A 23,346-nucleotide genomic window follows, 5' to 3' on the forward strand; every position below is an offset into this window, starting at 1 on the left:
GACACAGAATCGGAAGCAGGCTCCAGGCTCTAGCTGTCAGCACAGAGCCCGACGCGGGGCTCGAAATCACAGACCGCGAGATCATGACCTGAGCCGAAGTTGGATGCTTAACTGACTGAGCCACCCAGGTGCCCCTCTTTTATTTATTTATTTTTAACACATTTTGTGTGATTACTTGATTGATGTTTGTCTTCTGTTAGGCTTAAGTTTAGTGATGGAAGAGGTCATATATGTCTTGCCCACCGGTATAGTATGTATGGTCTTAGTATCCAGCACAGTCTGGCTTGTGGTTGGGGTGTGATAAAAGCATGTGTTGAACAAATTAATGAAAGCCGTGCATTTCAAAGAATATATTGGGAGAGGATCAAATTAAGCAGTCAAAACGAGCAGAAATCCTAAGAATAAGCTGCAGAAAATCCTTATTGGAAACACGGTTATTGACTATGTTTTTGTTTGCTGTGTATAAGCAACCTGCAGGTGTTTTCTGAAGTATTTGGAGAAGGGAGCTCAGAAAGGTGTCTTCCAGTTTCTTATTTGGAAATTCAGTTTATCGTTGTCATTTCAGGTTGTTCCAAAGTTATTTTTAAACTATAAAAGGTTGTTTTTATGAAGTCTAGTGATTGTTTCTTCTGTTGGTTTTATACTTAGACCTTATTCTGTGTTCAAGTATTTATTTATATATTTTTCTATCTGTGTTATATTTTAACTTCCACATTTTTTAACATATCTGATATTTTTGGATGTATGAAGCAAAGTCCTAATTTTGCTTCCTTTATAAGTAATTAAATAATTATGTAAGCATTATCTTTTGAATGATCATAATAGATAGAATTTTAAAAGACAGAGATTGAGGATTTTATATTTTGAGAAGCAATATGAATAAAAGAAATATGGGAATGAGTATAATGTATTCATGGGACTGTGAGAATATCTTGATTAGAAGGGTAGATTCATGGGGCACCTGGGTGGCTCAGTCAGTTGAACGTCCAACTCTGGATGGTGGCCCAGGTCATGATTTTTTACAGTTGGTGAGATTGAGCCATGCATCAGGCTCTGTGCTGACTGCATGAGCCTGCTTGGATTCCCTCTCCCTCCCTTTTCTGCCCCTCCCCCATGCGTGTGTGTGTCTGCGTGCGCGCATGCACATTCTCTCTCAAAATAGATGAACTTTAAAAAAAAAAAAAAAGGTAGATTCATGCTACAGAGTGGTAGAAAGGAACTTTGTTGAGTAAGAAAAGTCCCAGATTCTAGGGAGCTTCAGATGCCATGGGTATAATACAGTCCTAAGCAATAGAAACAATAGAGTATTTTAATTTATAAATGAGCATCAATAAGTAGTCCTGACATTTTGAATATTATAAATTATGGAAATAATTCCTTGGAGGTACAGAATTTTTAACAGTAAAAGTTTTCAAATATGAAATGGCTTATGGCTATGATCGTAATTTTTCAGGTAATATAAAGCATCCAGTATATCAAAATAATGCAGGGTACTGTAGCTAGATATCAATTTGATGTGTAAATTGTTAGCATTTTTTCATGACAATGGAAGAGACAAAAATATAAGCAACAATGCCAGAATCATTAGAGAAATGATTCCTTAAAAACTGACTGGTTTATTTGATTACTAGTAAGTCATTGCCTATGATGAGAATAGATGAGGAAAATGATTAGTTCAACATGTGTCTGAAGTACAACAAAGGCTAAAGAATTAATGTACTTTAAATTACAAAACTGAGTAGCTGGATAAGATTCTCTTTGAGTTACTCCATATTTATTTCTCAACTTGTGGTGTTAGTTTTTATAACTTCTAGTAAAAAAAAAAATACTTGTTTTCATGCATTTAGTACTTCCTGTTTGCAACTTATTTTCAGGTTCTACTTCATGTTTTAGTTCTACAACCTATAAACTTATATTTTTAAGGGTATCATAATAGATACTACGCCTGAAGCATTCTTTATCCCTAAATTACTTAAATCATTGAAACATGAAATAGTATTTCAGGCTCATAAATAAGGGAGACGTGTCATTTAATTGTTTGTAAAACTAAGCTACTGCAATCCAGCTTTTCTGAATAAACTGCTGGGAGCATAGCCAAATGGGAGAGGATCTAAGAAGCAGTGAGCCATTGAAATGTTACGACCTATCTCGGTGTAGTATTAATACATTAATACTCGTGGCTTAGCAGGCAGCTGTCAGGGACAAGTCCTTTGAACTGTTACCATAAGCAGATTCAAAGAGCCTTGTGCAGATGCATACAATATGTTGGTTTTTCCTCCAGTCATATGCATACTGTTGATATCTTCAGATACAAAGAACGATGACACTGAACTTTCTGTCATGGACTTCTGGCTTTCTGTTGAGAGCCACCCCATCACATCCCAATTATTTTTTATTTTTCTGTCTGTAAAAGCAGGACATTTGCTATGGAATTGTATTTGGGAACCAGACTTTTATTCGCTGTGAACATATCGTTAAAGATCATAAGTTAAACAAATGTTTAATTACCACACTGTTGTTGGCAAGGCAAAGAAATTTCATAACAAAGAAAGCAACATAGAAATAAGATAAGCAGGGGCGCCTGGGTGGCTCAGTCGGTTGAGCGTCCGACTTCAGCTCAGGTCACGATCTCACGGTCCATGAGTTCGAGCCCCGCGTCAGGCTCTGGGCTGATGGCTCAGAGCCTGGAGCCTGCTTCCGATTCTGTGTCTCCCTCTCTCTCTGCCCCTCCCCCATTCATGCTCTGTCTCTCTCTGTCTCAAAAATAAATAAACATTAAAAAAAAAAAAAAAGAAATAAGATAAGCAGTACTTAACATCTGTCTAGATATAAAGTGTCCTTGGGGGGCGCCTGGGTGGCGCAGTCGGTTAAGCGTCCGACTTCAGCCAGGTCACGATCTCGCGGTCTGTGAGTTCGAGCCCCGCGTCAGGCTCTGGGCTGATGGCTCGGAGCCTGGAGCCTGTTTCTGATTCTGTGTCTCCCTCTCTCTCTGCCCCTCCCCCGTTCATGCTCTGTCTCTCTCTGTCCCAAAAATAAATAAAAAATGTTGAAAAAAAAAATAAAAAAAAAAATAAAGTGTCCTTGGGCCTAGAGCTATAGCCATCCTTTGGGCTACTTATGTTTTAATTGGATTAAGATATCTGGAGTTGTATGGGATAATGATTTATGATCCAATGGATCCTTCTTATTTTTAACCTAAAACAATGCAAAGAAAATGTACTTGGTCAAGGATCAAGGCATTTTTTCTGTTTCTCTCCAGAGATTAACCTGTCATGCCAGGAAATAACATTTCAGGATGAGCATCATTAGGTTGGAATCCCAAGCCATAGTAATATAATTATTTCCTTATTTTTCAAATACTTCTTCTGTGTTACAATAATAATACATATAAATTCTAGAAAAATTAGAAAATTCAGGTAAGGGTCTTTGCTGCAAAATTGTATATTCAGGGAAAGTTACGGGCCTTTTCTTCCAAAATCCCAGTGAAATCACAGATGTAAAAATAAGAATGATCTCATAGTACTATGCCCAGAAGAAAAAGGTAGTGGACAAGACAGTTTGAGGATTTTCTGGAAGATACAGAGCAGGTGGGCTTAGGCTGATGAAAATGGATTGGAAACCTACTGTTCAGCATAGTCCAATGAGGGAGCTTCTGGAGAAATGAGAAGGCAGTGTGTTTTCTAAAGAGCCTCAAATATACTGAAAGCTCAGTCAGCGGGGCTTAGGAATAGAAACAGGTTATGGGGCAACTTGGGGGCAGAAACAGAACTCTGAGTATAATGTGAGAAGCTGGAGCTGAGCTAAAGGTTATCTACTAGAAAAGCTGTAAAGAGAAAAACTAGTATTTTTGCTTTTGACGCCAAAATATTTTTAAAATGTCTTTCAGTTTTACTGGGGAGATCACAAACCCTGGTGGCAAATTAAAGTGATATAATCCTGGCCTTTGGAGACAGATGAATGGTAATTTGCATTTTCAGTCATATTAATGTTTGGAGATTATTTCTTCGTTATAGGGTTGGTTTGAAGATTGAATCAGATCTGTCTAGCGTATTCGACAGTGAATGTTCATGAGTGTTGGAGGGGAGTAAATTTAGAATTATAGAGAATGTACCACGGTATCTGTATTTCTGCCTTAGGAGGCTATAGATTTTTATTTTTATTTTTTATAATGTTTATTTTGAGAAAGAGAGCGAGCGAGCAAGTGGGGGAGGGGCAGAGAGAGGGAGACAGAATCCCACTTAGGCTCCATGCTGTCAGTGCAGAGCCCCAAGACAGAGCTCGAACTCACAAACCGCGAGATCATGACCTGAGCTGAAACCACGAGTCAGAGGCTTAACCAGCTGAGCCACCCAGGCGCCCCTAGATTTTTAATTAAAATCTCAGGAAATCAACACTTCCCTCCAAAAGGTTTAAACGCATTTTCCATGGCATAGCAAGACAAAGAAGCCCATGGAGACAAAGCAGCACGAAGACTTCTCAGAATATTAAGCAGCGGGGCCTTGTGCAGAGGACTGGGGGGTGGGTGGTAGGAGAAGGGGATGCGAAACTTCCCATTCATTAAGAAAGGGAACTCTGCGCCAGGGCATAAGGAGGAAAAAGTTTTTGAAAATAGTAAGAAAACAAACCTAGGTGGCCCTGACTACAGGAGTTTGCTTTAAACAAAATCTTAAAAAAATTCTTTTTTACATTTTTCTGTCTGGATATCTCCAGTCTTTCCACAGTAGGTGCACAAAAATATTTGCCCTTTTAAATGCCCTGGCAATGGGGATGGAGTGAGTGGGGAAGGAGCTGTCAATTGTTTGTCAAAAAGGAGCCAGAAGCTTTGAGAACGAGTTGGGAAGCGATGAGACTTAGCTTTAGGACCACATATTGTAGCTGAACAGGAGAACCCTTGGCAACAGGAATCCAAAGGTTTAGGTTTTAATAAAGAATATTTGTTTTGTTCAGAAATAGGCCAGGACAGGAGATTAGACAAGCTTCTGAGTAATAGTAGGACAAGTTAACACCTGAGGTTGTATATTGGAAAGAAAGAACGTGGAATGGCACAGGCCTATGAGTCAGTAGATGAGTTAGTTACTGTAGGATCAGAAACCTATACTTGTAAGCTTGACCACATAGAATATTATACGTTTTGTTCTTTTATTTTTTGTTTTCTTCTTAGTTCTAACATAGTTCTTTTTGAAGGAGCTTTTAGTTGAGCTGTAAGAACACTAGGAAATGGATTGGGTTGTGGCTCATAATTGAGCTGAAATCCTAATGGACAAGCAGTATACCCCCAGGGTCTACATATTGAAAGACAGAAGACATAGGGGCCCTTAGACAGCTCCTCCTTTCTACCCACAGATTTCTCCTTTAGCTATCTATTTTCTCCCAGAAACCTTGGAGAGTTTTTCTTTTTGTTTTATTAAGGGCAACTGTTCAATTTCAGACCTTACACCCAGCAACTGCCTGGAGGAGTAGTGTGTTTCATAACTTGTGATTTTGGTGTCAATCCTGCAGAGTGTATTGGGACTGAATTCTGGACTCAGGATGACATAAAAAATAATGGATTGCTTTAGGTATGGAGGAACGTATTGTCAGAAGATTTGGTCTGAAAATGATTGCTTGCGTATCCACAATTCTTGAGAATATTTCCAAGATCTTTGGGACAGCATTTGTTAACGTGAGGAAAAAGAGGTTTCTAATCTTCTGAAAAGAAGGTCTGAAGTATGAACATTGGCTTCCTGTTAGCAAAGTACTCCGTATCTCGACATTCTCTGTATTTTCTGTATTTCAGGTATGTAAGAGGGCAGAACTTCTATTTTCAGATGGAATGTCCTTCCGTTCTACTGCTCCTTTTCTGAAATATATGATTTCTTGGTACTCTCTTCCTATTTCTCTGATCACAGCAGGAGTTCATACTGTAAATCTCTAAGAACCAGTGTTAGAAGTAGAATTTTACTAAAACGATGGTCTAGCTTTTCACTGGAACTTAGGTTTGGTTTAAAAAAAATTTTTTTTGTTATGTGGTCTCCATTGTCATTAATTTAAGAGTAATACTTCCTGACGCTGAACAGCACTTTAAGCTGATGAAGCGCTTCCAGGATCTCACGTCATCTTCAGAAGAACCTTATGAGCTAAGCATTAATATAGATGAGGAAGCTCAGGTTGTTTTCCATATTCATAGCCTTTCTCATTTCCATAGAAAAACTGGAAAGCTCTTGGTATAAATATTAGGCAATTGATGTTTTCATTACTTATGTCATTTCCAGAGTCGGAGTGGATAGCAATAGTCTATAAATAGGTAAAATTTTAATTTTGAACTTTATAAAACTGTGCTGTACTTCAGCCCTATTATTTTATCTTCTAACTCAGTTGTTCTTACTAAACCAGATGCATGCTTTCCTGCATCAACAAGGAGGTAGGTACCCATCCGTATGCTGAGAATATGATTACACTCCCAAGGAACCCAGGTGTGGTATTAAAAATTAAAAAGCAGCTGAAATTGTTAGACAATCATTGTCAGAAAAGAAAACTTCACAGGAATTTGGAACTGGAAGAGATTTTACAAATCACTTAATTTAGCTCCTTCATATTACAAATAAAGAACATGACCCCCCAAAATGGAGTTTTCTGGTCTCTCACCCATTACTACAAGATTATTTCCGTTAGAAAATGACACTTCATGTGTCAAAATGTGTGTCTGGCAGACATTCTATAACATTTATATTGAAAATACTAACCAAAAAATTAACTCATTCGGAGATGTGGGGATTCATCTTCTGTGCCACAGGAAAGGCATGTATGTTTAGGACTAGAGGCAGACAGGCCTGTTAGAGTCCTGGCTCTTCGGCTCACCTTCTATTACTTTAGGCACTCCAGGACTCCGTTTTCACATTGATAAAGTGGAGAAATCAATAGTTTTTATCTTATAAGATTATAAGGATTAAATGAGGAAATATTTCAGGTAAGTGATTAGCATATTCCTTGATACTTATGAAGATATATTGGCAATCATTATTTCTCAAAATCTGACAATATGCGGGCTTTTTCCAGACTGGTCAGCTTATTGGTAACACCAAGCTTTATATGTCTCCTCAAACCAAAATTGCCTCATCCATGCTCTGAAGCACCCACATTCCACCTGCTTACTTTTCCATGCTCTTGAACATACAGCTTCAATTTGCAGCTTGATACCAGGAAAAGTGCGTCTCCTTGAAGAACATTTTTTAATCGCCCCAAATTTTGCCTTTTACATTAGCTCCCAGCAAGCCCAGATATGAGTTTAATCTTTTTTTTTTAGTAACTACTTGTTACCAGCTACTGATATAGTTATCTCTTATTTACTTATTTATTTTGGCATATTTCTAGTCTCTTTCTCTCTCTTCCTCCTTTCCTTTCCCCCCTTTTCCCCACCCTCTCCTCCTCCCTCTCCATCTCTCGAGCCTTTACGTTTATGTCTGTTTTATACAAAATTTTACAGAAGTACAATATTCATACACGTAAGTGCACAAATGGGAGAGTATGTCTCTGTGAATTTCCCAAAGTAACATTTTCATGTAACAGCATCCAGGTCAAGAAATAAAACATTACCACAACCCTGTCAACCTCACTGGACCCCCCTTCCAGCTCTTATCTCCCCTCACCCAGTCATCACCAAGGGGAATGCTATCCTAAACTCCAACACCTAGATTAGTTCCACAGGGCCATATACCATGTGTCTGGTTTCCTTCGCTCAACCTTCTGTTTGTAATTCACCCACATCATGGCATAGAGTTGTAGTTTACGTCTCATTGTTTTATGGTTTTTCATTGTGCAAAAACATCCCAATTTATTTATACATGCCACTATTGATTTACCTTTGGGTTATATCTAGTATTTTGGTATTAGGAATCATGCTGTTAGCATAGGTGTTTATTTTCAACTACACATACACATTTCTATTGGTAATAATGGAATTGTGGGATGTACGGTAGCCCCACGTTGAACTTTAGTAGGTTCTTCCAAACAGTGTAACAGAGCGGTTGTACCAATAGCTTACATATTTTTGTCGTTGTTGTAAACTGTCGCAGTTTACTTTTTGGAAATAGAAAGGATCCAGATACCACTCATCGTGGTGAAAGTACAGCAGTAGTGACATCATCCGTTATGACTTTCTTAAGAATGTTCACTAGCTTGTATTAGTACAGGCTAGGTCTAGGTCGGAGGTACATTCAAGCAGAGGATATCTGAGGGTGAGACACAATAATATCAGTAATCCTGACTCATGGGCACCACTGCTTTTACCAGAAACTGGATGACTGACTGGCACATGAGCCTTTCGAACTAGCAGAAGATCACGAACCCACTGGCCTCCTGAATGTAACTGCTAACCTGCATGTCAATTCAATGCTATACTTCCCTCTCCTTGATGTACTTGGCCATTGAAACCCCACTCTCTTCATGCCCCATTATCGGGCTCTTAAACGAGAGGTGAGGAACCCAATTAAGTTATAGAAAAGAAGGGTGAACCATGACAGCAGTAATGGCAGCACGAGGTATGGCTCAATGGAAGTAGTCGAGGTCAGAAGAGCCATCCTGTGAAACTGTACAGCCTTAAGCAACTTGTGTAACACAATTACCTTGTACTCAAGGCCCCACACCTCAGAAGGACCCTGCACTTGCTTCAAGGTTCTGTTCCCACTGTCTTTAAACTCTAAATCATTTTATCTTTGAATTTGTGTTTTGTAAACACAGAAATTCAAGTGTCATGGGAGACTGGAGCATGTGCTTGAGTAGAACATATGTGCAACACAGACATATGTATCATTCTCTGCTGCCCTGTTTCATACAGTGTTATGATATCCATGAACACAGAATTCTAATGGACTCAGAGTGGTGAGAGTTCAATGAAACTCAAAGCAGCACCAGGTCCGTGTGTTGCATCTATACTGCGTAGGTAGAGGTGCTGATAGTCCCAAGAGGTCAGGTCTTCTGTTCAAACAAGAACTTGCTTCAAACACAGAAAGAAGGTGGTGGTGTTCTAAGAAGTATGAGTGACCGACGGAGCCCATCATATCCTTTCTTACTCATGTTACTTGCCCGTTCTAGCCAACCAATTATATTGAAAATCAGGACATAGAGAAAGACAGAGCACCCCCAAGTTCCTTATCTTTTAGTTATTCCTTATTCATCAGGAAGCCAGCGGCAGAGGGTGTTGGTGGAATATGCATGTATCAAGAAGTGAGCAGAACAGTTGAGTTAGTATGGTTTGGGGCAGCATTTCCATTGTCCATGTACACAGAAACTTATAAAATACCAATTGTGTAATTCTGATGATTCCACATACAAGTAAATGTTCTTCTAGTAGTACTTAAAACTGGCATTGCATAATGTAAAGACGAACGGTGAAATTTATGTTAATCATTTAAATTAATTTTTCTTGGAAAAACATTTAATGGTGTGATAGGCAGAATTCTAAGATGACCCCCAGTGACCTATGCCGTTGTATAATCCCCCCCTGCCGCCTTGTGTGTACATAGGGCCTGTACTTTGCTTTTAACAGAATATGGTGGAGGCAAAAGGGTTTGATAGATGTAAGTAAAGCCCCTAATTAGTTTTAAGTTAATAAAAGGGAGACCATCCTAGGTGAGTCACACCTAATCAGGTGAACCCTTTAAAAGAGAGTTTAGAGGTGAGAAGCTCTGTGTCCTGCTGGCCTGGAAGAAACAAGTGCCATGAATTCTCCACCTGAAGAGACTTGTGTTCTTCCAAAAACAGTGTGTGCTTGAAAGAGAACATCAGATGAGATCCCAGCCCCACCCAGCACTGAGATTAAAGCCTATGAGACCCTGGACAGAGGACTCAGCTAAACATTCCTGGAGTCCTAACCCACAAATACTATGGGATAATATTGTAAATTGTTAAGTTTGTGGTAATTAGTTATGCAGCAATAGAAAATTAATACAAATCACCTGTAAAAAAAAACAAACATGACAAATTGGAGAGAAACCCTGGAAGAAAGGAAAAAGCTTATACTTTAGTCACTTTATTCCTGTATTTTGAACAATGAGTCCTGCATTTTTTACTTTTCACTGAGCCCCCCCGAATTCTATAGCTGGCCCTGGCTGTTACTCCAAGCTGGTAGAAAGCGATCCAATTCCTGATAGGCTTTCCGCTGCATTATCCAAGTGCACGTAGTATTTGGCACAACCTTTTTGGACATGATTCGTGTGTACCATACTTGAGAATACCGTGTTGAAGGCTACACATTTCCTCTGTAGAATCTGAACATTATCTTTTAAATTTTAATTTTACAGTCTGAACTAAAATACCTACATTTCACACTAATGACAAATTTGGCTTCTAGAACTTTTCTACGGATTTACTCCTAGCAACTCCTTAGAGGTAGAATCAATGTAATTCTGCATACAGTATTTTCAGTGCCTAACATAAAATTACTGAACAATACATAGCCATTTGTGAGTGGCTTCTATTCTTATCAGTTATAATGATTTCCACAGATTTTTTTAAAAGTCTGAAGTCTCTCCACAATGCTGCTTTAGTACCAACTGCAGCCATTTACAGGACTATTTCCTCAAAATGGTTTGTTTTGATGCCCTAGTCGTTCTGTACAGAGCGAGGATCACAAGGACAGGGTCTTAGTTTCTCATTTACTTTGGGGTCTTCAGGGTCCTTTCCTGTTAGAGAACAGTCCCAATGTTCTCACTAGAACGATAGTGAAGGACACCACCCTATCCTAAAGCATCAGCATTCCTAATAATTTCAAACATCTAAAGAGAAGGAGTCATGAGCTTGAGGCTCTTCTTCTCTGAAGCCTACTTGACCCCAGGACAAATTTACTTGCCTTCTCAGTCTGCATCAAATCACAAGAAGCATCTGATCCTTCAGGTCAGGTTTTTTTGTTTTTTGTTTTTTGTTTGTTTGCTTTTAAGACCAATTGATGTATATTCTACCTACATTTACAAAACTAAGAGGGATCTTTGTGATGTTGTGACAAGAGTCTAAGAACTTCCCTAAAGAGTTCTCTGTGTCCCGTTATGGAAAATAGTTGGCAGCACTGGATAAATACAACTAACCTTAGCTGCCCCGGGCATCTTCTCCATATGTATGTGTTGAGACTGTCTTATTCAGTCTTGTTTTTCTTCCTTGTCCCTAGCAAAGAGCCTACTATAGTGCCCTTCATACAGCATATGCTGAATGGATGTTGCAGAATTGAATAGAAACAATAATTAAATCTAGCAGCTATTCATAACTTAAAAATTAGGGTGGTCTGTACTTTGCCTGCCTTACTTCTTATCTATGAGCTACTCTGCCATCCGGAGATTTGGGGGGGCTGGGGCACTGGGAATGATGACTCATCAAACTCACTCACCCAAGACTAAAACTGTTCGGTTGATTCCTTCAACCGATTCTTGAGGCTGATAATCTTGAGGTGCACCTGGGTGAAGAATAGAGACGCGCACAGACCAGGAAGATACCTCTTCCCATTCTCGATGTCAGCCCCTTCTCCGAGTTCACGCTAGAGATCCGTTATGCAAGCCAACTCCCCAGAAGCCTGGGTGCACTTTTGCAGCGGATGTTTTTCTGGCTGACAGCTCTTTCAGCATATGGCACCTCCTAAGAAGCACCAGAAGATTGAAATATTCTGATCTCCGTGCTTCGACTGCATTTCTTGAAATAGCTTGGTTATAAAACTCACAACAAATAAAACTTCCTTTAACACTCTCCGGGTGTTAGGAAGAGCTAGACTGTGGTGTGTATTTAGACCACTTTGTACCTGAATTTAAATTTTTAACACTCCCTTTATAGGTAACCGGTTCCATTGTGTGCATTTTAAAGAACAGGAGTGTAAATGAACGTGTTTGATCTCAAATCTGCAGACCCATCACTTGTTTTTATCATGTAATATTTTAAACATTCAGAAGAATAAATAATACAACGAAGTCCTGGGTATACATCAACCAGATTTAAGCTGGTGCTGCCCTTGTGCTGGGTGTGCGGTCTTTCCCCCTCTGACAGACCCTCCTTTCTTCTCCCTGTCTCATTCCCTTCCTCATGAGAAAAACATGCAGATACAACAGAAAGCCCCCTTGTGTCCTCTCCCCATTTCTTTGCCCCCTCCTTCCAGCAGGTGACTATTACTCTGGCGTTATTATGTTCCCTTCTGATTCCCACTGGTGGACATGTAGGTTGTTTCTGGATTTTTCTTCTTCCCGACAGTGCTACAATTAATACTCTTCTTGTCCTTCTGTGCACATGTGCTCAAATTTCCTTAGGATTTTATACCTAGAATTGGAATTGCCAGGTTCAACAGTAATACACATCTTCAACACTGCCAAATCTCTCTCCAGAGTAGTGGAACCAATTTGCTGTGCTACCCGCAGCATGAGAATTCCTGTTTCTTCATATTCTACCACAAAGCTTGGTAAATATGAGACATTTTAATTTTCGCTCCTAAATTTAGCTACTCTGGCTTCACAATAAGTACTGTTACCTGGAAGGGCAAGCCCACTCCCTTCTTCGTCTTTTATATGGTCTCTGCCAGCAGTTCTCAGACTTCTTTGTCCCAGGAATCCATCACGCTCTGAGAAATTATTGCGTGCTCCAAAGAACTTTGGTTTATGTGGATTCTTTCCATCCATATTTACTGTACTAGAAATGGAAAGTGAGACGTTTTTAAAATGTTTGGTTAGGAATTCATTTAAAAGCAACATTATTAGTAAAGCTACTGCATGTGAACACAGCTAATATTTTTTTAACAAAAAATAAATAATTCTCCCAAACAAAAAGATTATAAGAATGGCACTGTCTTTATGCTTTTGCAATCTCTTTAATGTCTGTCTTCATAGAAAGTAGCTGGATTCTCTTATCTGCTTTTGCATTCAATCTATTGTGATGTTTATTACCTGCCATGTAGCCTCTGGAAAACTCCACAGCACACCAGTGAGAGATTGAGAATGAAAAAGGCAAATAATGTTTCCGCATTTCTATGAAAATACTTTTGACTTCATGGGCCACCCCCAACACCCAAGTTTCACCCTTTAAAAATTTTCTTTTTCTTTTTCTTTGTGTGTGTGTGTGTGTGTGTGTGTGTGTGTGTATGTATGTGTTTGATCTTTTTGTTTGTTTGTTTTTTTGTTTATTGAGAGAGAGAGAGAGAGAGAGAGAGAGAGAGAGAGAGAGAGAGAGAGATGGAGTATGAGTAGAGGAGGGGCAGAGAGAGAGGGAGATACAGAATCCAAAGCAGGCTCCAGACTCAGCTGTCAGCAGAGAGCCCGACACGGGGCTCGAACTCACAAACCATGAGTTCATGACCTGAGCCAAAGTCGGATGCTTAACCATCTGACCCACCCAGGCACCCCTAAAAATGCTCTTCTAGGCTATCCTTGGTCCTTTTACTTATGAAATGTAGGACCAGTGTATGGAGCTCCACAAAATAAGCAGCAAATATTATTTACACTGCATGGAATTTACAGATTAATTTTCTAGAATTGATATATTTGTGATATTGGGTATCCATAAACACTGTACCTCATTCTATAGCTATAAGTCCTTTCCATGTCCTTCAATAATGCTTTAACATATTGTCTTCTCATATTTATACATTGTGTTTTAATTAATTAATTATACATTGTGTTTAATTCACTATGGTGAATGGACCCTTTTAAATACATATTTTCAAATTGGTGTGCACCTGGGTGGCTCAGTTGGCTGAGTGTCCAACTTCAGTTCAGGTCATGATCTCACAGTTCATGGGTTCAAGCCCTGCGTCGACTCTGTGCTGACAGCTCAGAGCCTGGAGCCTGCTTCCAATTGTGTGTCTCCCTCTTTCTCTGCCCTTTCCCCGCTTGCACTCTCTCTCTCTTTCTCTCTCTCTCAAAAATAAACAAACATTAAAAACAATCAAATTGGTTAGTTGCTGGTGTGTAATTGGAATCATGTTGATTTGTATACATTGATGTTGATTCCAGCAACCTTCCTAAACTCCTCTCTCTTTTTTTATGACCCTTCTATAGGTTTTCTTTGTTCTTTTATGCAGACAATGACATTGGTCTAGTAATAACAGCAATTTTGAAGCTCTTATACCTCTTGGGGGGCTCAGGGGAAGATAGGGAGTATATTGTGTTGGCAAGGACCTCTTCTTGTCCAATATTTTTCAAGAAGTGAGTTGAACTTCCAGGTGTTGAGATGGGCAGTTAAAATAGCACAAAATCAGAGTAACAATCCAGTCACACTTCTAAGCAAGAATCTAAACAGGAAAGGCACTGGCTCTACCAACGTTTGATTTTTCTTGGCAGAATGGCACCAGGTGAGGGTCAGATGTATCAACATAGCCAAAGAACCATTTCGTTTCAGTGGAAGCTCCTCCCCCACCAAAAGGCGCCTGCCGTGTGTGGACCCAGGATGGTCAGGGGCAGGGAGAAAAGGAAGGGCTAGGATAATGCTGAATACCGAGTCAGGGTGGAGAAAATTATCTTCAGTTACCACCTCCACACAAAGATAGCCTTGGCAGAGGCACCTGCCAAGAAAGACCTGGACAGAGCATCCTTGGAACACAGGCATTTAGGGGAGGAATACAGATCTGAATAAAAGTACTGGGGTGGAGTGTGGAGCTGAGCCCTTGAAGACAGGTTCCTCCTTGCTGATTGTGCAGCAGGTGTGATGTGGGGAGGGCAGCCTTCCCCCATGAGTCCTTCCACGTGAAGCCCTGGCCCATTGGCCCCTGGCCCACGTAATTGCCAATGGTGGGGCCTGAAAGGTCACACACAGGATCTGGGTCTAGAGCCAGATTCCTCAGTGTTCAATGAAGCAGTGATTATGAGCCTCCTTCTCCTGCTCCTGACTTTAGAAAGAATGTTCCAGTGTCTAGGTGCTTGGTAGATGCACTTTGGAAAGAGGTTCCCCTTAATACCTAGCCTGTCATTATTGAATTTCTTAATCATAAATACATCCTGAATTTTAACAAACACTTTTCTGTATCTATTGAGCTAACCATATGCTTTTTCTTTTCTAATCCGGTGGTGAACTAAAGATTTTCCAATGTTGAATCATGCTTGCTTTCCTTTCTTGGTCTTGAGGCATTCTATAATATATATTGCTACATTTCATTTGCTGATATTTTATTTATAAATTGCCCTTTCTCGTCCTGTCTTTATTTCTCATATCAAGATCGTAACAGCCTAGAAAAACAAATCACGGAACTTTTCATTTCTGTTCCTCGGATTGGTTTGGACAAGATAGGGGTGGTCTGACCTTTAAGATTTGGGAAATCTTGCTTGCAAAACGATTTGGGCCTGCTGTTCCTTTGTGGTAGAATTTGTTGCGTAGATTGTGTTGGGGAGCTAGCTTTATATGATTAGAAATGCCAAATGGATTGTTGTTGCCTGCAGTTTTAAAAATTTAGTTTAGGGGCGCCTGGGTGGCGCAGTCAGTTAAGCGTCCGACTTCAGCCAGGTCACGATCTCGCGGTCCGTGAGTTCGAGCCCCGCGTCAGGCTCTGGGCTGATGGCTCGGAGCCTGGAGCCTGTTTCCGATTCTGTGTCTCCCTCTCTCTCTGCCCCTCCCCCGTTCATGCTATGTCTCTCTCTGTCCCAAAAATAAATAAAAATAAATAAATAAATAAATAAATAAAAATAAAAAATAAAAATTTAGTTTACTACTGCCATAAAATGTGTACACCCGACTAAAGCTTATGATACAGTTTTGAAAAGTAACAAAGGCGTTGAGGGTTGTGTTACTCTTACTGACTGCACTACGACATATTTCTGTGTTCATCTTACTGACTTCTCAGTTGCACCGGACACGGCTGCCCTCTTACTCCTCCTCCTCTCTCGGTTCCTCAATGTCACGTTCTTTTGGTTTTCCTTCTGGACTCTCAGAAACAACCTTTCCTTTTCTTTTCCTCTGGATATGCACACTGGATTCTCCAGGTCTCACCCCTGCCCTTTCTTTCAATCCCACCTTAACTTCCTGTCTACAGTATCTCATCTCTCCAGCTGCTTCCGAAACCACCTCGTTGGTGACGATGTCGCAGTGTGAATCTCCAGCACAAATGTCTCTTCTGAGTTCCAGTCTCAGAAGAATGTCCCACACTTAACACGTACAAAATGTGACTTTGATTCCCACTTCCCAGAACAGTCCCCGCATTAGTTTTCAATGTGGTACCTTTGATATTGACTCTACCTTTCCCCACCCTACTCTGCCACCTCTCTGGGTACAGCAACGGACAAGCTATGGATTCTGGTTTGTTTTAGGTTTGTTGGTGGAGCCACTGGCAGAGATTGGAGGGCAGGGGTGCAGGGAAGTTGGGGTACTCAGCAACCTGAGTCCCTTCCTGCCAGCCTTTGGCAGTTTGGGTAGAGACTGTATCCCAGTACGGAAAAGAAGGTCACGGTTTCCATGGGACCCTCTTCTATAGCTGTAGCTCTGACTCCATCTTCTCTGCATTCCAGGAGCTGACTACCCCCTTGCTCTTTCCAGGCCCAGGGATCACCTGGGGTCCTTCACCATCCCTTGTCAGGCTCCCTGAACTCTGCTACATCTTCATCAATCGTTCCTCCATAAAATGTTTCTCAGTTGCCCTGTTTGAGGGGACCATTTATTTCCTGCCAAGACTCTGTCTGATATGACTTCCCAGCCGCAGGGCATCAGCACCACCTCTCTGGTGGCTCAAGGCAGAAAACCCCCCTTCTCGTCTCCTTCCACCTCCAACTCATTGTCCATCCGGTCGTGGCTACTTCCTACTTCCGTCTTGAAATTAACCATGTCTCTCCTTGCCGTGGCTAAGTGGTAGCTTCTTTGCTCGTATTCCCATTTTTGCATCCGTTTATTTACTGTGTGACAGTAAATCGTCATTTTAAAATTGCCTTTTAAAACTAAAAGCCAGAGGCACTTGGGTGGCTCAGTCGGTTAAGTGTACAAGAAGCACTGAATCAGGCTCTGTGCTGACAGCTCAGAGCCTGGAGCCTGCTTCAGATTCTGTGTCTCCCTCTCTCTCTCTCTCTCTCTGACCCTCCTCCGCACACGCTCTGTCGCTCTGTCTCTCTTTCTCTCTCTCTCAAAAATAGACATTAAACAAATGAAATAAATAAATAAAAATGAAAGCCAGATCATTTTTCTTCACTGCTTAAAACTCATTAAAACTCTTAAAACTCTACAGTTTATGTAAAATCCAAATTCTTTATTATAGGCCTATCAGACACTGTATGATTGGATCTCGGCTGACTTCCCCAAGGTCATCTCATGCCTTCCTCCAACTTGCCCTTTGATACCCAAGGCACACTGTCCTCCCTGTTCCTTAAACATGGTGAACTCATTCATACCTCAGGACCTCCGCTCATGCTTTTCGCTTTATTGGGAACTCTTGATCCCCTACACAGAACACTTATTACTCTGTTTTTCACATGTGCCTTCTGCTCCATCAGGTTTCAGTTTAAATGTTACTTCCTCAAAGAGGCCCCATGACACTCTTATCAAAGTAGGTTTCCCTACCCCACCTTGACCACACCTCATTATTTCCTACCATTACATCTTGTTGATTCCTTTAGAGTTTACAACAAGATATAATTATGTAGGTTGGCAGGTTTTGTTTTTTGTTTTGTTTTGTTTTGTTTTTGGCTTTGTACTTATTTTGTGTTTATTTATTTACTGTCTCCTTCACTAGGGTATGAACTTTTTGATGACACAAGCTTTTGTTCACCACTATATACTCAGCTTTAAATACAATTCCTTGTATTCTGGCACACAACTGTATTCAATAAATATTTGTCCAGTGCATGGATACTTAAATATTCAAATGGAAAAAAAAAAAAAAGTAGTGTTTTCTGAAGAGGTTCGTAACAAATGGCAATGGAAACTGAAGAGATAATTTGCTTATTGAGAGACAGAGAGAGAGAGAGGGAGAGAGAGAGAGAGAGAGAGATCATATGCATACATTCTCCTCCCCACACCAGAGAATGATCAACAGTTAGATGTTCTTAGCCTGTTGAGGATCCTGAAAAACCACTTAGCTGTAGAGAAAAATTCAATTACACAATGGAGATTAAATTTTCAGACCTTGGGAATAATTACAAAGATGTTTTCCATTATATACGCTCTAGAAAAAAGAAAGAAACACATGAAACCCAATGGAAAAGCATTTCAATGTTAATCAAATTATTACCTTTATTGCAATCACAGGAAAATTATTTCAAGCCTCAGATCTTTGGTCTAAGTCCTTATTACTAATCACTTAATAATGTGGTTAAGAACTTCAGAATCCAAAGAACCCTGTATAGGGCAAGAATATTTTAAACCATCATGCTATTGGTAGAGTCTTGAAATGAAGGGATGACGTCTGGCTAATTATCCAAACACAGAACACCAATGTTTCCTCCTCTGAGATGCGTTTGGTATTTGTATGACTAACTTACCATTTAGGATAGATAGTCTTTCATTGCAATTATTTTTTTATGTATCTGTGGTTTATTCCTGACTTTATGTGATAGATTTTGTGGCTAGGGATATGTTTTAAACTTCTTTTCATTGTCTAAATAATCTTCTAGAGGGCTGTAGTGAACATCTATTAATCTTGCTACCCTGAATTCGTTCCCTCTTCTTTGGATACAATGTTTACTTTCCTCTGGGGAAACCCTTCCACCTCTGCCCTTGAGCAATGTGATTTCATCCCACTGCTCATTTAAAACAACAAGCACATTTCCTCTCCCAGGCAACAGTAATTGGTTGGGCACATGATTCCACATAAGGAAATATTTTAAAACTGTTCTGGGAGAAACACTCTCCTTTTCCCACTGGGTCTTAATGATGAAGCATATTGGAAGCCATCTTGGAAGCAATCGCTCGAGAGAGACTGCCTGGATATGGAGCCAACACTCAGAAATGGAAGTGGGGAAACTCAGCCCTGGTCACGTTTGACTCCTGGGTCGTACATCTGAAAAGAGTTAATTTTTGAACACTTATGTTACAGCAAGTAAGTTCTCTTTAAAAAAATAGAATTTATTTATTCTATTCTCTTTAAAAAAAATAGACTCTGGGATTGGTTATTCTCTCTACTGCAATCAAAATAATTCTTTTAAGTAGGCTCCACACCTAGTGTGGGGCTTGAACTCATGACCCCGAGGTCAAGAGTCACATGCTCTACCAACTGAACCAGCCTGGCACCTCAAGAACCAAAATAATTCTTGTGCACAGTAGGCACTTCACTATTGTTTTTGATTAATTTTCACTGGTTCACTCTTCATTTCCGGGCCTCTTACAGGAATCTAAAAAATTTCTCTTGATTTGATTAAAATGGAAAGATAAATCTTTGTCACAATGAATGTTCCTTAGCTCTTCTGGGACAATCATCTCTATTTGAAACACACAAAAATTATTTACTAATATATTGCTATATCCAACCATTCAAGACATCTGAAAAACTTTCCCTCTGATATTTCTGGAGCAAAAAAGTAAACCTGTAAACTTTATACTCATTTATTTTTATTTATTTATTTTTTTAATTTATTTTTGGGAGAGAGAGAGACAGAGCATGAACAGGGGAGGGGCAGAGAGAGAGGGAGACACAGAATCGGAAACAGGCTCCAGGCTCCGAGCCATCAGCCCAGAGCCTGACGCGGGGCTCGAACTCACGGACCGCGAGATCGTGACCTGGCTGAAGTCGGACGCTCAACCGACTGCGCCACCCAGGCGCCCCAACTTTATACTCATTTAAAATTAGAATGTGTTTCTTTATTCTGCAGAGCGCTCTTCTTTTGAAAATTAAAAATGTATTTCTTTGGGGCACCTGGGTGGCGCAGTCGGTTGAGCGTCCGACTTCAGCCAGGTCACGATCTCGCGGTCCGTGAGTTCGAGCCCCGCGTCAGGCTCTGGGCTGATGGCTCGGAGCCTGGAGCCTGTTTCCGATTCTGTGTCTCCCTCTCTCTCTGCCCCTCCCCTGTTCATGCTCTGTCTCTCTCTCTCCCAAAAATAAATAAAAAAAAAAAAAAAAAAAAAAGTTGAAAAAAAAATGTATTTCTTTGTTTTTTGTCAACAACTATGTTTTTAACAAAATAGATCCATTTAGTTAGATACTGTAACTTATAAAGGGGTATAAAACTATTTAAAAACTGGAATTGATTTCTCAGAATTTAGAAGTTATAAATTCTTTTGTTTAATATCAAGTGATTCAGATGTGTCAATGGAAAATGAAAATCAGGTGTAATCCCATTCCTAGAGATAATTGCTGATATTTTGATACGTCTTTTTGTATAATTTTTATATGTAGAGATTTTTTGTTAAATGAAGGAAAAAGAATCATCCTATTTTACACTCTGTATGTATGCTTTTTTAAAATTTAATAATAACAATAGGGGTGCATGGGTGGCTCAGTCAGTTTAGTGTCAGACTTCAGCTTGGGTCATGATCTTGAGGTTCATGGGTTTGAGACCCTCATTGGGCTCTATGCTGACAGCTCAGAGACTGGAGTCTGCTTCAGATTCTATGTCTCTCTCTTTCTGCCCCTCCTCCACTCTCTCTCTTTCTCTGTCTCTGTCTCTCTCTCTCTCTCTCTCCCAAAAATAGACACTAAAATTTTTTTTTTAAATAGTAACAATAAATGATGTGGTAGTCTTTCCATGGCAACATATACATTCCATTGTGTGGATATACCACATCTTTTTAATAGTCCTCCTTTGTTAAAGAACATTACAATTAATTCCCTAACTTTATTTATTTATTATAAATGAGGTTGCAAAATCATATTTACATAATTTTTTAAGAATAAAATCCAAAAAGAGTAATAGCCTGGGACATTTGAAAATTTGATACATATTTCCAAATTGCCTTTCAAGAGGGTTATACGATTCAGCCTTCTATGTAAGCAAAAACCCTGTGTGTGAACATTCTTGTTTACTTATATCCGTCTCATGGGTGATAAATCGTCCCACTTTGCTGTTTTAGCTTGAATTTCTTTCATAACTATGGGGTGAAATATTTTCAGGGGGTGAGCTATCAGTTTTTCATTGCTCTATAAAAAAGCACCTTATGACTTTGGGACAGTTTACTATTGCTCATGATTTCAGCTGTCAGAGGGGTGGTTCTGACTTGGTTGGGTTGGCTGAGCTCACTCATAAATTGCTTATGGGATGCATTATCACTCAGCTCGTGTGCCTTGGCTTTCTTGCACATTACCTCCCAACACTCAGCAGGATAGCCCAAGATGATTCACACCATAGAAGCAAGGTTCCAAGAGAAGGAACAGAATCATGCAAAGCCTCTTGATGCTATACTTGAAACTGGCACAATGTTACATCTTCTTTCTGTTGGTCAAAGGAAATCACAGGTCTGGTGAGATACAAGCTGTGGGCAATGAGATGTTGCCATTTATGCAAGGAGCTACAAACAGCACATTGGACAGAGGCCTGGACACAGGAAGAGATTAATTGGAGTTGTTGATTTTTGGTTTTTTGTTTTTCACACAGCTACCATACATGCTGTCTTTACATCCATACATAATGAGGAGAACAAAACCTCTACTTAGCTCTTCTGAAACAAATGCATACTTTGGAAAGTATTTAAAGTTTTTGACAATGACAGATTTGTTTCTCTGTTTCTTGGGTTATTAATAAAAGCATCAATTTAATGTTTTTTATAAGCTGTATGCTTTTCCTGCCACAATTTTCATCCCAGATTAAACAAAGTAGGTTTCCTAAATGGGTTTTTGCTGAAGCTCACTAAAATCAATCCATGAGCTCTGAATTTCTTTCTGTACACACGCAGGAATTTATAATTACTGAAAGGATTAATTGTTTCCATTCGAACGCACTTTGCTTATTTTCCAGATTCTGATAAAAATATACTGCCCAGTGGGAAAAAGTTTCCCCTTGGATTGAGTTTTCCCAGCGCCATGTTCAGAGAATTTCCTTGGAAAATTTTCCCTGAGCATATTTCTAGTACTGAGATCCTGAGGTTTGGGTACTTTTATTTCAGAGATGCATGCCACTTCGTAGTCATTCAGAATGAAACCAAAACTAGATGCTATATCCTACTTTTACTATGAGGCCCTGCTTATTGAAAGGACAATTAGAAGAGATATATCATCAAACGGCTGGGCTCCGTATTTTCTATCTGTACCGACTTCTCAGCAACGCGGGTTAAATTGTGAGTTTTACAATTTTCTGGCTATCTCTAGGCACCATACGTGCTTGCTTGTTCAGCAAATATGGGCACTTACCACACATCAGATGTTATGAAAAGCTCAAGGAAGACACAAACAGCAAGTCGGACACTGTCGTTGGTCATATCGTTGACATTCTGTGCGATACAGATAATGGAGCAGACGATTATAATAGCATCCTCAGAATATCATTTACAGAATTCCAGCTTCCAAGGCTGACCACTTTTGAAATCTTAGAAAGTAACTCTAGGAAAATATCTCCAGTTAGAAGAAATTACTTGATTTTTTTTTTTTTTCTTAGCTTTGGAGGAAAGTCAAGAGTGAACTGTAATCTCAGGTATAGGTCGCACATGTTCATGTTGCTGCCTTAATTCTCCCTAGGGGTCCAACTGCTCTCCAGTGTTCAGGATCCACTGACTTTATAAATGCTGTGGCCTTCCTCCTTATTTTTCAGGCTCTCGGCCCTAATCTTACAAAACCAGGTCCAGAATAGAATGATTGATGTGGAACGAAGGGTCAGTGTGACCTTCTAGCTTGCTTAATAGTTTGAAAAATCCATTTTGAGACACTAAACACAAACTGGCCTTCCTCAAAAAGATTTTCTCCATTAGGGCTTTTAAATACATATTTTCTGAGAAGATAGTAAATGTCTCTGAATTCCACCATTCCAAAAGCTTAAATAGCTTTCTTTAATAGTTTGGGGACAAAAAATGCCTGAAGTCCTGTTGCCTACCTCCCTTAGATTCCTATTAATGAGAAAGAAATCTAACGCGTTATCTGCTTGTTCTGTGAATCCTGGACAGAAGTCTGGTATAACTTAATGCTCTGTACTGCATTTGGCGACAAATGTTACAGTAGGTATGACGCTCTAGCTACCAACTTTTTTTTTAAGGGTTTCTTTTAACTTTTTTAATGTTTATTATTTATTTTTGAGAAGATAAAGAGACAGAGCATGGGTGGGGGAGGCACAGAGAGAGACGGAGACACAGAATCTGAAGCAGGCTCCAGGCTCTGAGCTGCCAGCTGAGACGTGGGGCTCGAACTCACCGGCTGCGAGATCATAACCTGAGCTGAAACCGCTTAACAGACTGAGCCACCCAGGCGCCCCTAGTTACCAACTGTTCTGAGGTATCGTTTTAAGGTATTGCAAGAATTCTTATCTTTTACCCTAGGCTTGCTTTCTTTCTTTCTTTCTTTCTTTCTTTCTCTTCCTT

This window comes from Neofelis nebulosa, chromosome 13 (genome assembly GCF_028018385.1).
Source record: "Neofelis nebulosa isolate mNeoNeb1 chromosome 13, mNeoNeb1.pri, whole genome shotgun sequence".
In the NCBI taxonomy this organism is placed as follows: domain Eukaryota; kingdom Metazoa; phylum Chordata; class Mammalia; order Carnivora; family Felidae; genus Neofelis; species Neofelis nebulosa.